Below are 15,786 nucleotides of genomic sequence, written 5' to 3' on the forward strand. Positions count from 1 at the left end.
TTTTTTAAAAAAAAATTATAAGAAGTCCGCTTTCTGATTAGATTAGGAAATTTATGGTTTGATAATTTGTGCTCAGCGGGGGAAATAAAACAATAATTCCTGACTGTTGTGTATCCTTCTCGAAATAATAAGGAAGTGTCTTATTCCTCGGCAACAGGAGCCAACACTTTCAAGACAACAGACTGTTCCGGAAGAAATCACGAATTTTTTTAAGCTCACGTTTTGTTTTGCTTTTTAAAAAACACACAATGGAGCTCATGGGGCGCCTCACTTCTTCCGATGAAGGATGTCAAAATTTTGAATGAAAGGGGAAACATCCCATTAATGGTTTCCAGACACAGCAACAGTAAAAGTACGAGACCTGAGGACAGCGGAAAATGGCCAACGATGCCACAATGCGGCAAATTAATGTAGCGAGAATCACAGCTGATAAGACTGCATTATCAATACAGGACAGACAATCCGAGAATGCGAGATGCAGCTTGGGGAAAGGAGATATAGAATAATGTAGTACTGTATGTAAAATCTGTGGTGGGCAGTTACAGTGGAGTAGTGGAACTTGGACAGAAGTGAAAAAACATTGTATAGAAGACCTTTTCCGTATGACATTAAAGGTGCCCAGTGGAAGGCAATTTCAAGTCAACATTGTAAATGGCAAATTTATGAAAGTGGAAGATGAGGTGTGTAAGGAATGTGTATGTAAAGTCCCAATACTTGTGCCCAGGAACATTCCCAGAAAACGCTTGGAGCCAGATGGGCTAAAGTGATAGCATGCACACAGGAAGTCCCAATTCCCTGCCCACTCCTAGACAGTTACAGGAGACACTTATTTCATGCTCTCTGCTCCCTGGAGGATCACTCTATATATGTACGTGTGTTTCTGTGTGTAGTCCACTTAAAGGTCCCATTGTATGAAAATGCACTTAGTGGGGTTTTCTATCAATAATATGCATCGCCGGCCTGTCTACAATCCAACCAGGTATGAAAAAAGTCCATCCGTGACTTCTTTAGCTTTCTCCTCCTTTCTAAAATGTGTGCTTCAAACGGGCAGATTAAACTTCCATGACTTAGTGACGTCAAAAAGACACGGATCGCGAGATGCTGTGACTATCGCGAGACCTACAGCGAGACTGGGAATACCCAACATGGCGGCGCCCTGCTGCTAAGATAGAACTAGCTCTATTATGCTAAACCAAATCAAAATTTAACCACCATATATCTTGGCTTTTCTCTTCTCTCTTTCATCCACCCAGCGTGGAGGTCCTTGAACGTTTCATCTACGGATGTTTTTACAGCTGTGTGATGGAGGATCCTTCCTTCGAGAAACCTTCGAAGAAGAGAAAAAATTACTCAGCGACGGACACGGACGATCTAATCACTACGGACGTTTCGGTCAGTATGCTGGAGTTCATAAATAAAAAACTAGATGTCCTCTGCCTCATCCGCGAGGACGTTAAAGAATTAAAGGTAAGCTTGGAATTCGTCGGCCAACAGGTAAGTGACCTCCAACGACCTTCACTCGCGGCTGTTTCAACCGAGTTGGAAACTACTAAATAGGAGAATAAAACGCAAAAATAAACTGTTTTGGATGTCCAATCCCGTAGCATGCGGGAGAATTTTATATTCTCAGGCATATCCGAGAATACCTCTGACAATCCAGAGGTCGATATAGAAAAAATGATGACGACATCGTTAAAAATTCCTCAGGAGACAGTAAATAATATCTCTTTTCACCGGGTACATCGGCTTGGAGCCCGTAGGGGCAACAAACCCCGTCATATTATCACCAAGTTTGAGCATTTTAAACAGAAATAATTTGTTAAAAGTAAAGGACGGGAACTTAAAGGGACCTCTTTTGGAATTGTTGACATTTAACATTTTATATTTTTACTGTTTATGAATTTAGTTATAGGTATAGAGATGTGATATATCCATGTGTAGTTAAATGAATAACAATGTGATAATGATTTTGTGAACTTCATTTGAACCTCTTACTCCTCACCATCTCTTGAGATAAGAATGTGTATGTTTTAAAAGTTGTCAGAATCTCTTGTCATTAGTCATTTGGTCGTAAAAACTGAAGGTCCAAGGTCAAAGCCTGTCTACATCATTTCTCCAAAGCTGGTGGGGAGCGAAGATGACCATGTCAGTATCTTGTGCCTGCTTCTTTTCAACACTATCTCTCTGCAAATGTGAGAGGCGGAGAGAACCTTTTCTACGAGTATAAAGACACTGGGAGTTTTCATATTTTCTCCACACTGGGAGCTTATCATCACTTTTCGAATGTAAGCTTTTTTCCTGTGTCTTAAGAGCTCTTAATAAATCCTTGCTAGGGAAACTTTTTCATGAGATCTCAATTCTGATTTATTTGAACACGCAAAAGATTACACTTAATAAAGTAATCAAATAATGCCTTCAGAATGAATGACCAATTCCCGAGAGAGATTAATGAGCGGCGAAAGGTACCGTTTCCTATAATGAGAATAAATAGGCAGGAGGGTAAATGGACTACAATAGTTGTTGATAAGCTATACATCGATGGCCAACTATTCCGGAACTCCAACTCCACTCCCTGGCTGTTCTAATTGGCATTGGTGGAACTAAACTTTGTTTGATTATTAGATGTATACATATACTGTATATGTGGTTATAAAACCTAACATATGAATACTTATTATGTTTAGTTGTATTGTTTAATCCCCCGCTAATTTCCTTCACTTTCACCTCCCTCCCCATTTTTTCACTGTTATATTTACTTACACGTTACCTCATATTTTACACAAATCACATAAACCACCTAACTACATTGATTCTATCCTATAACATGCCAATATTAACAAATAGCCTATACAGATACAGTATATACACAGGACTGAGTCTATATTGTTTGTATGCATAAATTAGTTATGGTTTCCTGGAATGTTTGTGGCGCTCGATCACAGGCAAAAAGAATAAAAAAAAATTTGACCATCTCTTAAAATTAAAAGCAGATATTTGCCTCCTACAAGAGACCCACCTGCAAAAATCTGAAGAAAAATTACTTGTTAAGAATTTTAGTCAAGCGTACTCTGCCCTTTATAACAGTAGACAAAGAGGAGTCTGTATACTCATACATAAGAATTTATTCTTTACTCTAAATAATACAATAACAGACCCAGAGGGCCGATACATTATTATTCAGGTGACTATATTTAATAGAATATATACATTTGGTAATTTATATGCCCCTAATAAGAATGATCCGGCTTTTTTCCATGAATTTTTCTCTCCGCTGTTTGAATTAGCAGCGAACTCTACTATTATTATTGGAGGAGACTTTAACACAATCTTAAATCCATGAAAAGATCATTCTAATAATACAACATGTATAGGGCGATTACAATTTACTAAAGTAATAGGGGAATATATGGATGATTTTGGCCTTGTCGGCAGCTGGAAATTTACTAAGAAACTAAGAAGGAATTTACCTTCTTTTTCGCTGTGCACCGGTCTTTTTCAAGAATTGATTTTTTTCTTACCAATAACTCTATTGCTGATAAAACTGTTACAAAAATACATCCTATTATTATTAGCGACCATGCACCAGTCTCCCCTTACCATACAAGTTGATTATACCTTTAAACCGGGCCCGACATGGCATTTTAACATCTCACTGCTAAACGACGCAGAGTTTGACAAAATTATAAGAAGAGAGTGGGCAGACTTTTGGGAAATAAATGACTCTCCAGACTTATCTCCATCTCTTCTCTGGGAAGCTGGGAAAGCAGTAATTAGAGGTAAAATTATATCATATTCATCCTATTAAAAGAAACGGGATAAAAAATTAGAAAAAGACTTGGAAAATAAAATTAAACAACTGACGGATGAGTACGCAATAAACCCAAATAACCAAATATAGACTGACTTACAAAATACAAAAATACAGTTAGACGATATGCTATCTAAAAAGACAGAGTTTATAATACAACAATTGAGATACAACAACTTTGAATGTAATGACAAATCAGGTAAAATTCTTCCAAACCAACTTCAACGCAATCGGGAAAAATCTCTTATAACGGCTATTAAAGGGACAAATGGTGAATGCACACAATCGGCAGAAGAAATTAATCACATTTTTTATAACTATTATCGCAACCTATACTCAGAAACTAACAAGCCTAACCCTGAGCATATTGAGGCATTCCTCAGTATCTTAAATATACCTCAGTTAACTACTGAATATAAAGATATGTTAGATGCGCCACTTGCTATAAACAAGTTGTACAGTGCTCTAGATAGTATGCATAATGGCAGAGAACCTGGCCCGGATGGTTATCCGGCTATATTTTTTAAGCACTTCTGGTTAATGCTTGCTCCACTATTCTTAAGAGTAGTAACAGAAATTAAAACTAATGGTTACATACGCCCACACATGAATACAGCGGCAATTAAACTTTTATTAAAGCCAGAAAAAGACCCCACCCTTCCATCAAGTTACCGTCCGATTTCACTAATTAACACTGATATTAAAATGAACTAAGGCTTTGACATCTAGACTAGAAACAGTAATCTCGACAATCATTCATAGCGACCAAACAGGCTTTATTAAAGGTCGTCACGCTACTAATAATATTAGGAGGCTCTTTAACCTTATTAGCATGTCAAAGTGGCATGATAAAAAGGCAGTTATTATATCATTGGATGCAGAAAAAGCTTTCGACAAAGTTAACTGGTCCTTCCTCTTTGCTGTTTTAAATAAATTTGGCTTTGGGAAGTCATTTATTCACTGTGTGTCAGTATTATATGAATCTCCTAAAGCTACAGTTACTACTAATGGGATTATATCTCAGTGTTTTACTCGACAGAGAGGCACAAGACAGGTATGCCCATTGTCCCCTTTGTTATTTGGAATATTTATTTAGCCACTTGCATTCGCTATACGCCAGGAAAGAAGGATTCAAGGAATTCACTCTGGGGTAACAGAACATAAAATTAATCTATATGCCGATGATGTTTTACTTTATTTAGAAAAGCCTGCTATTTTGTTAGGGGAAGTATATAATTTAATAATTTAATTCTATCATGTATCAGATTGGACAAAATGGACAAAATTAACACTACTACCTATTACAGAAAATTCATGTAACCCTGCAAACCAGGACCCACAATACTCATTTCCTATAGGTAATTTAAAATACTTAGGCATAAAAATCTCACCTAAATAAACTGATTTAATTGATTTAAACTTTACTCCACTTCTGGATAGCATTTATAGTGACTTGGAGCGCTGGAATAATCTTCCTATTTCTCTAATAGGACGAATAGCCACCATTAAAATGAAAGTTTTACCCAAAAGAAACTATTTTTTCTCAATGATTCCATTTAAACCTACGTTTAACTGGTTACAGTTGTTGGACTCGGCCGTTACAAAATTTTACTGGAACAATAAAAAAGCTAAGATTATTCTATCTACTCTTCAGAAAAGTAAATCCAAAGGAGGTCTAGAGGCACCAAATTTTATGCACTACTATATAGCTAACCAGCTACAATATATCATTCTATGGGCACAACCCAACAGAGATACTAACTGTTGGCTGGAACTAGAAGGATTGTAATAACTAGATTTACTCTTTATTACAACATCGATTAAGCGACACAATTGTTTTAAAAACCCAATGATTTCTGCCACCCCGACTGCCTGGTGGAAGGCACTAGAAATTACAAAAGCCCAAGTGGAGCCCTGCGGGCTTTCTCCCATATGGCATAATCCCGACTTTCTCCCATATGGCATAATCCCGATTTTCAATTTAACAACCAATCGCTTTATTTAGGTGTGTGGGAGCAGAAAGGAATTACACATCTCCACCATCTTTTCTCAGATAATATGTTTATATCATATACATCCTTGCTTCAAAAATACAAAATAAAAAACGGAATTTTTTTACATTATCTGCAAGTTAAAAGTATGATAAAGAAACAAATTCCAACACTTCGGGGTACGCTCCAACCGCCTGTTTTACCATGCTTTCTCCGTAAACAACAAAAACCTCTCAAAAATATATAAGTTACTTTCGTATACTGATAAAATGTCTTTACCCATCTCGAAATGGGAGACAGACTTGTCTATAGCTCCGGAATCTGACTTTTGGATTCAAGTTTGTGAAAACGTATTTAAAATAACAATACACACAAATTTACAACTTAACCAATATAAAATTATTCATAGCACATACAGTACATTACTCAATATATGATGAAGAAAATGGGACTCTCAGACTCCGACATTTGTCTCCAGTGTTTACAAAACACTACAGACACTTATTTTCATGCTTTATTGTTATGCACTACGGTTATGTATTTCTGGACTAAAGTCTTGGAAAAACTTTCCGCTATCTTGGACTGTAGGATACCTTTATCTCCAAACTTTTGTTTGCTAGGTGACCTAACAACAACTGACTTACCACATAAACAATATCAATCTACACTTGTAGCCCTTATTATCGCAAAAAAAAAAACAATTCTTGTGAACTGGAAAAATAAACAAAATGAATATTGACCAATGGTCTAACCTCCTCATAAATCACATTTTAATGGAAAAAATATCTGCCTCAAATAAAAACCAAATATAGAAACATGGTCTACGTATATAGAATATTTTAACCTAAATCTGGTTACTTAATTCTGCCTGTTAGCGAGCCACCACATCACGATAACTTACATTGTTGTTTCTGTATTTGGCACTTTGTAACTAATGGTTGTGTTTTTATAGTCAGGAACCCAGTTGCGGCCAGCAGGATCAAGCGGACTACATCAAACGACACCTTACAGTCACCAACTCCTCAAGATTCACCTCCAATGGGCACTAAGGGTTAATATTCGGATTCACTGCATGCTAGTGGGTTAATTCTATAGGTGCTGTCGCCCCTGGCTGAGCGTGGGCGGCTCTGCCCCTCTGTTGGCTGCTGGGTGGCGGCTGCGTCTTGGCCGTTCCTTGGGTCTCTTGGGGGGTGCTGCGTTGCGGTGCTCTCCCTGGTGTCCGGGGCGGCGCCGCCCCAGCGCGGTGTCGCTCCGGGCCCGGCGACGCGGTTCGGGGCCTGTGGGCCTCCGGGGTACCCCGTGGTTCCCTCTCCCCCTTGCTGCCTTTCCGGGCGGGTGGGTGGTGGTGTTGTGCCTGCCCCGCTCCGGTGGGCGGTGGTGTTGTGCCTGCCCCGCTCCGGTGGGCCTCCTGGCACCTCGGGCGGGCCCCAGTATCCGGGGGGGCGAGCCCTATTGCCCCGAAAGCGGGGGCTGTCGGCCGGTGGGGTGCCTGGCGGGGTTGGCTGCGTTGGGTTGGGGGCGCGGGCCGTGTTGGGGTGGGGTGGGGGGCGCTCCTGGCTCCTTGGTTTGCTCTCCGGCCGGTGGCTCCCTAATTTGTTGGAATTTAGATGTTTCTGGGGTTGGTGAAAGACTCTGGTTGGTAACCTGGTAGGTAGTAGGTAATGTCTGGTCAGTGCTGGATTTCACTTTCCTTTCTTTTCTTTGATCCTTCCTCGGGTCTCCTGACAACCTCACGACTCTAGCTGGATTCTAAAGTATTCGGTTTAGGTGAACGGTATGGGATTTCTAATTTTAAGTGAATTTTAGGTTTTAGGTGAACTAATGAGTACACACTCGCATGCACACACAATTTTTTTTTTAAAGAAAAAAAAAAAAAGGGCAATGATGATGACATGTCAAATCGGTAAAATTACTGAATGAACAATACTGAGCTCTTAGAAGAAAAAAAAAGAAAAAGACACGGAAGTGCACTCGACCCAGCCCCCTCGGGTTAGTGGTCTTTGAGAAGACAGTGGATTAATTTTATTTTTGAAGGACGTTACTGACATCATTACTCAAAGGACTGTTTTGTTAGTGAAAGCCTGTTCAGAGCTGGATTTATAACACGTTTAAACATAATGGATCAGTCCCAACAGTGTGATATGACTGCAAACGGGAGAGATGTAAGTTTAACATTTTTGATTTAACCTTCCTAACCTTTCTAAAAAGAGATGCGCACCTTCTACCATATTACTGGTGTATTTTTAGTGCCTAAAGTGGGAGCTACTTTTGTCGTGTGAAGGTTGTTTGGTTACAAGAGGTCAGATATGATAAAGCAGATGGTGGTTGGATAATGTGAAGATGTTGCGTATTGTTTTGTCAAGATACAATCCGCGGAGGTTAATTTGCCGTGACTGGCAACTCGCCGCCTAGTTGACATGACTTTGTGATGCTAACCGGCCGCTAAGTGGTCTCGACGAAACGGCTTGCACGTTGCGACTGCGCAGTAGCCTAAATGTTCACATTTGTGTTACTCATAACCACTTGTAAATATCTACAAGCATTCACGGCAAATCGGAGACATTCACGGCAAAATAACGTTCGCAAAAATTTGCCGGTTACGGCAAAATAACCAATGCCAAAACAACCACAAACTAACGCTACAACATAGTCTCTGTAATAACGTTATGTTGCTTTTTCTTATGGTAAAATGTTATGCCACTTTTCCACATATTAAAATAGTTATCAAGTATGTAAAAGACATGTCTGTATTTTTCTTTTTTTCTGCTCCCATGGCCAGTCATTTCCATTCACAACATTAGCACATGGCTATTTACATAAAAGTGACACACCCCTCAAGGCGGTTTTGAATATGTTTGGGCTGATTTAGGGACAGTAAAAATATTAGATCTAAAGTAAATTTTGACGAATGCATGTCACAGACATGTCTTTTACACATTTGAGAACTATTTTAGTATGTTTAAAAGTTGAATAATATGAGACCTTTAATGCAAAGAAAACCACAGCCAAAAAGGCAGGAGGTCATCCTTTCACACAACCTGTTAAAAGCCATAATTTTCCTAGAGTCCTTTAAAATCAATGCCCTACAAAATTACACCAAAGTAAAAAGGGGGGCAATTTTGACTACATACTAACTTTCAAATTTGTACGATAGTCATGATTATCAAGTCAACATCGATTGATTTGAATCATCAATAACGTCATTGATATTTTATAAGAGCCGTAACATTGGCGGGACGGCGGCTGTGTGTAAGGTTATCTGACAATGGTGCGAAATCTAATACCCGACACTCACTTCTCCCACCCTGTTGTGTTGAAAGCAGTTATCTTTGACAACTATTTTGATACTTTGTTGCTCTGTGAAAATTAACTTTACTGAGGTCTGTATAAAAGGCAAAGTCCACAATACCAGAACCAGACATTCATTTGTAAATATTTGATTGCAGGATGCAGTAACACTCTTTACATCTTCTGATGTGGCAATTGTGCTTGGTCTCTGTGTGAAGGAGACTCAGACTGATCTTGTCTTTTCGGGGACTTACCCCTAATGTACTTCACTGACTTCTGAACAAGCGTTGCCACAACAATGCTCGTCAGCTCTAAACAGCGAGGCACAAAATATGCAGCAGGGGTCATGAGAAGGACTCGAACATTAGGAACAAGGCGTGGAATGTAAACACGGTTGAAAACACATGTGGACGCAAGCGAGACCACCAAGTATTGCCTGGTCAAGTCTGGCCACACCTGTCTGATTTATTTCAGACTTTTTGCTTCAAAAGCATGCAAAATAAATCCGTACAGCAGATTCCCCCCTAGAGGATGACGGCACAATCAACACAACTCACCCCCGACTGCGCCTAAACAAGCAGACAGTAATCGGGAGTTGGAGGCTTTGGCGCCAAATTCCCGCTGAGAATGAAATTGACTCATCAACACAAACTAGAAGTTGCTGTGTGCAGGCTGAGAGACAAAATGGCAACTCTACCAGCCAGGTCCAAGAATACAAAGTACCCAAGGTTCAGCCTTGATTTTCACGAGGACTCTGCAAACTGGACTCTTGAGTCATATTTGTCCTGGCTGCTTGTTGCTAGGCAGACTTCACAGTGCTCAATTGTAATACGATACGATACGATATACTTTTATTTTCCCCGAGGGGAACTTTTTCATGGACTCCGTCCAGCTGCAGTTTACAATAAAGAGAAAACAACAGAATAGAAAGAGATAAAATTAAAATTAAATAAAAAGTGCAGCAGTAGGCAATAGGCAGTGTTGGAAATAATGGTGTTTAAACTAACGGCGTTAGGTAACTCCATTTTTTGTCCCATAAACGGACTAATCTAACTAATTATTCTCCCCATATTTGAAACGCTGTTATCGTTATTGTCTGAGAAATGTGTTGCGTTACAATTTATTTATTAGATTCAAGGCTCGAAGTAAGCTTACAAGACATTGTGCGGTGACTAGTTCTGAAAATGTCATTTGCGCACAGTTAGAGGCACTGTTATTGTCGGACTTTGTCACAATAAAAGTGTTTAGACAGCTGAAATGTATAGCGACTTTTATTTTGGAGGTGCCGCTGGAAGCGTGTCACAACGTGACGGACGTGTCGTTTGGACTTTAAGCCTTAGCATACTTTAGCATTTTAGCAAAGAGTCCACGTCGTTGCCTGGAACTGGTTTGACAACTTTGGCAAGAGTGACAATCAAAAATAGCAGTAGAAATTTTACAAAAAACGTCTGTCAAAAGGAGCGATTTGTTGACAATTCTGTTCCACCAAGAGCCATATGGCGATTCCACAAGCACCATAACAACGATAAAGATACCGGTAAGTCATAGCGGCACGCTCGCCTAGTGTAATTAATAGCGCCAACAATTGTATTTCTCTTATTTCATGAGTGCTAAACATGTAAAAAGTGTTGAAAGAAAAATGCTCACAATCATATAGGCGATTAAGTGACATTTGTATGTGAATGATGCACGTTAAGCCTAGAGTTGAGCAGTTTTCTGATGTAAATCAATCATTAAATATGTCTTTATATGTGTAGAATTATAAACTGAAGATACAGACGCTCCCCAACTTACGAACGAGTTACGTTCCGAGCGATCGTTCGTAAGGTAAATTTGTTCGTAAGTTGCTTCAGTGCTATATTTTGTATTATAATTTATGTTTAAAGAGAATACGTACAGTACTGTACTACGTATGTTAGAGAGAGAGAGCGAGAGACACACACAGTATGTACATATACGTAATAAGATAAATAAAATGAAGTTTAACTTACTTTTGGAAGATGTACTCGATGCTTAAGGATTTGATGGAGGAGGAGGAGGAGGAGGAAGAGGAGGATTTTATATCATGAGAGGTTCTTCGTCGTCGCTGGAATGGGCTTCAAAAGTTACTTCCTCCTCCGTAACTTCAATGTAGGAAGAAGTTGAGGGTCGAGGAGAAGAAGATGAGGGTTGATGAGTATCTTCCTTGGAGGATTTACTAGAAACTGGCCGAAAAAAGCGATCTAACGACAATTGCACAGTTTTCTTCTTTTTTCATCATAAATGATGCGGTAGCACTGTATGGCATCATTCAATTGATTTGCAACCTTTGTGCAACGTTCAATATTTGGGTCTTGCTGCTCGAAGAGTGCGATGGCTTTATCTATGAGCGACAGGCGTTTCTTCTTCTTCCTCCTCCTCGACACGTTGCTGAGCCTCCAATGCTGGGTGAGCTCTCACAGCGCCAAGCGTCGGTATTAGCGGCGGAAAGAAGCACTACAGTACTCGGAAAAGTGTGCGCAATACAAAATCTAACTTAACAGTATCTCTTTCCGAACATTTTTTGACATGCGCGCAGACATGTTCGTATGTACCGTTGTTCGTAACTCGAATGTTCGTAACTCGAGGAGCGTCTGTATATCACCATACTCTCTTAATTGAAAGTGGACAAAAGTATCTTTTTCAGAGAGATCAAGAGTAAGTGTTGATGATTTTGAGGAGTAAATGTAGTAGTAGTTATGGCAATGATTTTGGCCATGACAGCATTAAGCACTGTATATTTTAATAGCATTGGCAATTTCTTTTTATCTAATATTAATTATTTTAGCCCGCAACAATCTTAAAAAATTCACGTGAAATCCTGAAGGGACTGGCTAGGACTGTCTACAAATTACCTATAGACTATAAACTTCACAGAAACGTATTTTCTTCAGTGGAGAAAGGCATCTATTTGAGAAGGGGTATGTAATTATTCAAGTGGACCCAACAATCAATTGGTGCACGGCTTCCAAGCGAATGGAGACTACTAGATGAGGAAATGCAATATTCTACTCACATAGTTTACTTACTTGTCATCTCTGAGGGACAAAAGATGAAAAAGGTCTAGTTTATTTCTGGAGGAGAAAAGGAGGCATCTAATTGGGTAGAGGCATTTACTTATTCGAGTGGACGAGATGGTCAATTGGAGCCCAAAATCTATTAAGCCACTATTTGAGAAAATTCAAAAATATTTAAAAATACCCTAACTCTGCATCAATTCTGAGGAAATAGAATATTTTAAAAATACTCACATATGGTTAATTTGTGTCTTGAGAGGGCAAACGGAGGCATCTAATTGAGGAGAGGCCTTTATTTATTCAAGTGTAGGCATGCAGGCGGCCTCGTGCGACGTTCCTGAGAGCGACAGCGGGAGGGGGGCCGCTGACACGCGGAGTAGGAGGGGCGACGTTCCAGTTACAACCTCATCAATGATTCAACCGCACCACAAGACAACAGACAGCAACAGGATCCAAACACACACACACACACGGCAATACGCCGTCTTCAAAGATGCGATGACATAACTGTGTGTTTTTGTTATTGTGGTCAGCGTGTGTCAACACGTCGTATGTATTAACAACAATACTTTCTGCACGCAGACTGTACACTTGAAATGTTCTCTGCCTCGGGCCGGCCTTTTATCCCGCCCTTTCACGCCACCCTTCCTTCTAATGTGGGAACTAATTTGCCATTTTTTGCCAAATAAAACTGAACAAGTCTGACTGAATTACAAGGTTGAAACTTCTTTTTTCTTAGAACTATTTTAGTATGTTTAAAAGTTGAATAATACGAGACATTTAATGCAAAGAAAACCACAGACAAAAAGGCAAGAGGTCATCCTTTCACACTACCTGTAAAAGCCATAATTTTCCTAGATTCCTTTAAAATCAATGCCCTACAAAATGACACCAAAGTATAAAGGGGGGCAATTTTGACTACATACTAACTTTCAAATTTGTACGATAGTCATGATTATCAAGTCAACATCGATTGATTTGAATCATCAATAACGTCATTGAAATTTTATAAGAGCCGTAACATTGGTGGGACAGCGGCTGTGTGTAAGGTTATCTGACAATGGTCCGAAATCTAATACCAGACACTCACTTCTCCCACCCTGTTGTGTTGAAAGCAGTTATATTTGACAACTATTTTGATACGCTGTCGCTCTGTGAAAATTAACTTTACTGAGGTCTGTATAAAAGGCAAAGTCCAGTCAACTTCTTTTTACCTGAACAAAGCGGAATTTAGCAAATTACCTCATAGCTTAGCATAACATAGCTGTGGGTGACGCGCCAAATAACACCAAATAACCCTAACCCTAACTCATAGAGTTCAGATTTTATTCTACGTACAAAAACAGCCCATTTCCCTCAAATATTACAAGTCTGTCTAAATTTGCATTGGTGAGCACTAGGGCCAGACAGATTGATTAGCCGATATTGGTCTTTTTCACATCAACAAAAATCTGCAAAAAAGTGGGCCGAATTATTCATCACATTAACACATTACAACATAAGACAAAGCCCAATTCCAAAGAAAGAAAATCAATTATTTTAATTAGCAGATTTTTCTCTCTTTTATAAACAAACAATTACATGTTCTGCCTGTAATTTATGTTTAATTGTTGTAAGGACAAAAAATAGGTATTTTATTTGACTTTTTTTTTTTTAATTAATAGGCCAATTAATCAGTTATCAGAATTTTATTTTGCCAAATATCGGAATCGGTTGTGCCAATGTGGGTACTTTCTCCTATGCTGAGATAACCCATCCACCTTACAAGTGACATATCAAGATGCTAATAAGACAAAATTATTATTGCACAGGTGTGCTTAGGCCGCCCATGATAAAAGGCCAAATAAAAGCAATAAAATAGTGTTGTTTATCTTTGGTAACAAGCAACAATGTGCATAGTGTGGCTGGAGTAGTTTCACACAACTTTTGTGGCATATTTAATGAGTTTAACAAACATTTCTAGGATGGGAACCAACTGTAGGATTAAGCATGGATTATTTTTTTTTAATCCCCCTTTTATTTTTTTGACGTTGAAATCAGGCCGCCAAAATGTGCCCACCTTTTGACCTACTTTCCAGGACAGACGTAATCTGCCTCCGCTAACGTTCAGGCTAAATACATTAATAAGTGAGGTTTTTCAAAACATTTGGTTGTTGTAGATGCGGCCCACCTCGCATTTGCATTATCAAGAGAATCCTGTCATGTTTGTTGAATTCATTTTGTAGTTTTTTTATTACTAAAATTGGTCAATTAAAATGTACTCACTTTGCTATTTTTAGTCATTTATCTCATTAAATAATTGGTAAAATAATACTACCAAAAATATTAGTAAAGTAAAATGTTGAGCTCATGTAGCTACACATGACAGGCCTATTTGTCCATTCTGATAAATCAAATGTGGCCCTTGAGCACAAAGGTTAGCCCGTTCCTGCTTTAGACATCCACACAAATCGATCCATCAGTTATGATTTGTGTCCAGTTTTGCTCGTTAGGTTTTGTTTGCACCTTTACTCGTCATCCTGTTCCCTTGTGTCATCCAATCATCTCCCCAAGCCACTTGTGTCTTGTCCAGGTGTCTCTCGTTGTCTCGTTAGTTGGCTTGTATTTAGTTTCCTGGTTTTGTTCAGTCTTGGTTGGATCATTGTTGCTGTCACCACTCTTGTGTTTTGTTGTTACTTTGATTCTTGGTCTTTTCATAACTTTGTTGGTTTTGTTTATTTAGAGTTTTAACCAGTTCCCCTGTTAGTGTTTTTGTTAAATAAATTGTTTTCAGTATTACATGCATCCCTGTCGTGGTTCTCCTGCCTCCCTGCATTTGGGTCCTCCACCCCCATCTTGACACCATCACTTTCTGCTTCATTGGGTGGGTTTCCATCCACGTATTTTGATTCGAATTTTCAAGAAATGCGAAAAAGAAACTGAATGGAAACGGCAGAAAAAAAAGGCCCAAAATTCGCCAAAAAATTGTTATGCTGGGAGGGGGTTGTTTTTGAAGCAAATTGAAAAAAGGAAAATGCGCATTTTGGCGAAGGTTTTGCGAATAAGTGACTACAAGACCGGATATATGTCGCACGTTTTGACCGATACTACGTCACACGCACGTTTGTAGTCGCAATAAATGGCGGGTGATAAAGTAAGATATGTTTGGGGAGACGAAGAAACACGATTCTTTTTATAATTCATTAAAGAAAAAAAACATTAATGCAATTTTAGATGGCTTTATTAGCATCAGCTCTCAATGTAACGACACACTTCACTTAGATGCGGGAGGGAAGCCAACAAGACAAACTACTTCCGTTCAGTCCGTCAAAACCAACATTCCCACCTGCAACTCCCCATTGTCCCAAAGTTCCATCACTACAACGTCATCTTGCGGCGCATATTCGCAAAACAAGAGCGGATGGAAACGGGCATAAGTCGAATGTTCGTTTTGCGCATTTTCACAAAATTTGCAAAAAAAAAATTCTAAACATTTGGATGGAAACCTGACTCATAATGAATTGGCTAATGCTTTAAGGCGTAATGACTATATTGCGTTATGGGGTGTGTTGGGATAATGTACTGCGGGCATAGAACCATCCGGCAACATTTTGCATCTTTCTGCCAACTGTAACAAAGGTAAACACTACTACTGAGCCGTACTTCTGCTCTGGAAATTTCAGCG

The 15,786-nt window shown here is 39.2% G+C and overlaps 1 protein-coding gene across 8 annotated transcripts in view; it reads right to left on the minus strand.

Annotated features, from left to right (window-relative positions):
* Positions 1-15,786, minus strand: part of peli1b (pellino E3 ubiquitin protein ligase 1b) — a 45,993-nt gene that overhangs the window by 25,850 nt on the left and 4,357 nt on the right. The window contains exon 2 of one of the 8 annotated variants that reach the window (XM_077581625.1): positions 1,213-1,327. The exons of the other annotated variants lie outside the window; for them this stretch is intronic. The gene's annotated coding sequence lies outside the window, so the exon portion shown is untranslated. The remainder of the gene's footprint in view (positions 1-1,212; positions 1,328-15,786) is intronic. 8 annotated transcript variants of the gene reach the window in all.

The sequence above is a fragment of the Vanacampus margaritifer genome, chromosome 12, assembly GCF_051991255.1.
Source record: "Vanacampus margaritifer isolate UIUO_Vmar chromosome 12, RoL_Vmar_1.0, whole genome shotgun sequence".
Classification (NCBI taxonomy): domain Eukaryota; kingdom Metazoa; phylum Chordata; class Actinopteri; order Syngnathiformes; family Syngnathidae; genus Vanacampus; species Vanacampus margaritifer.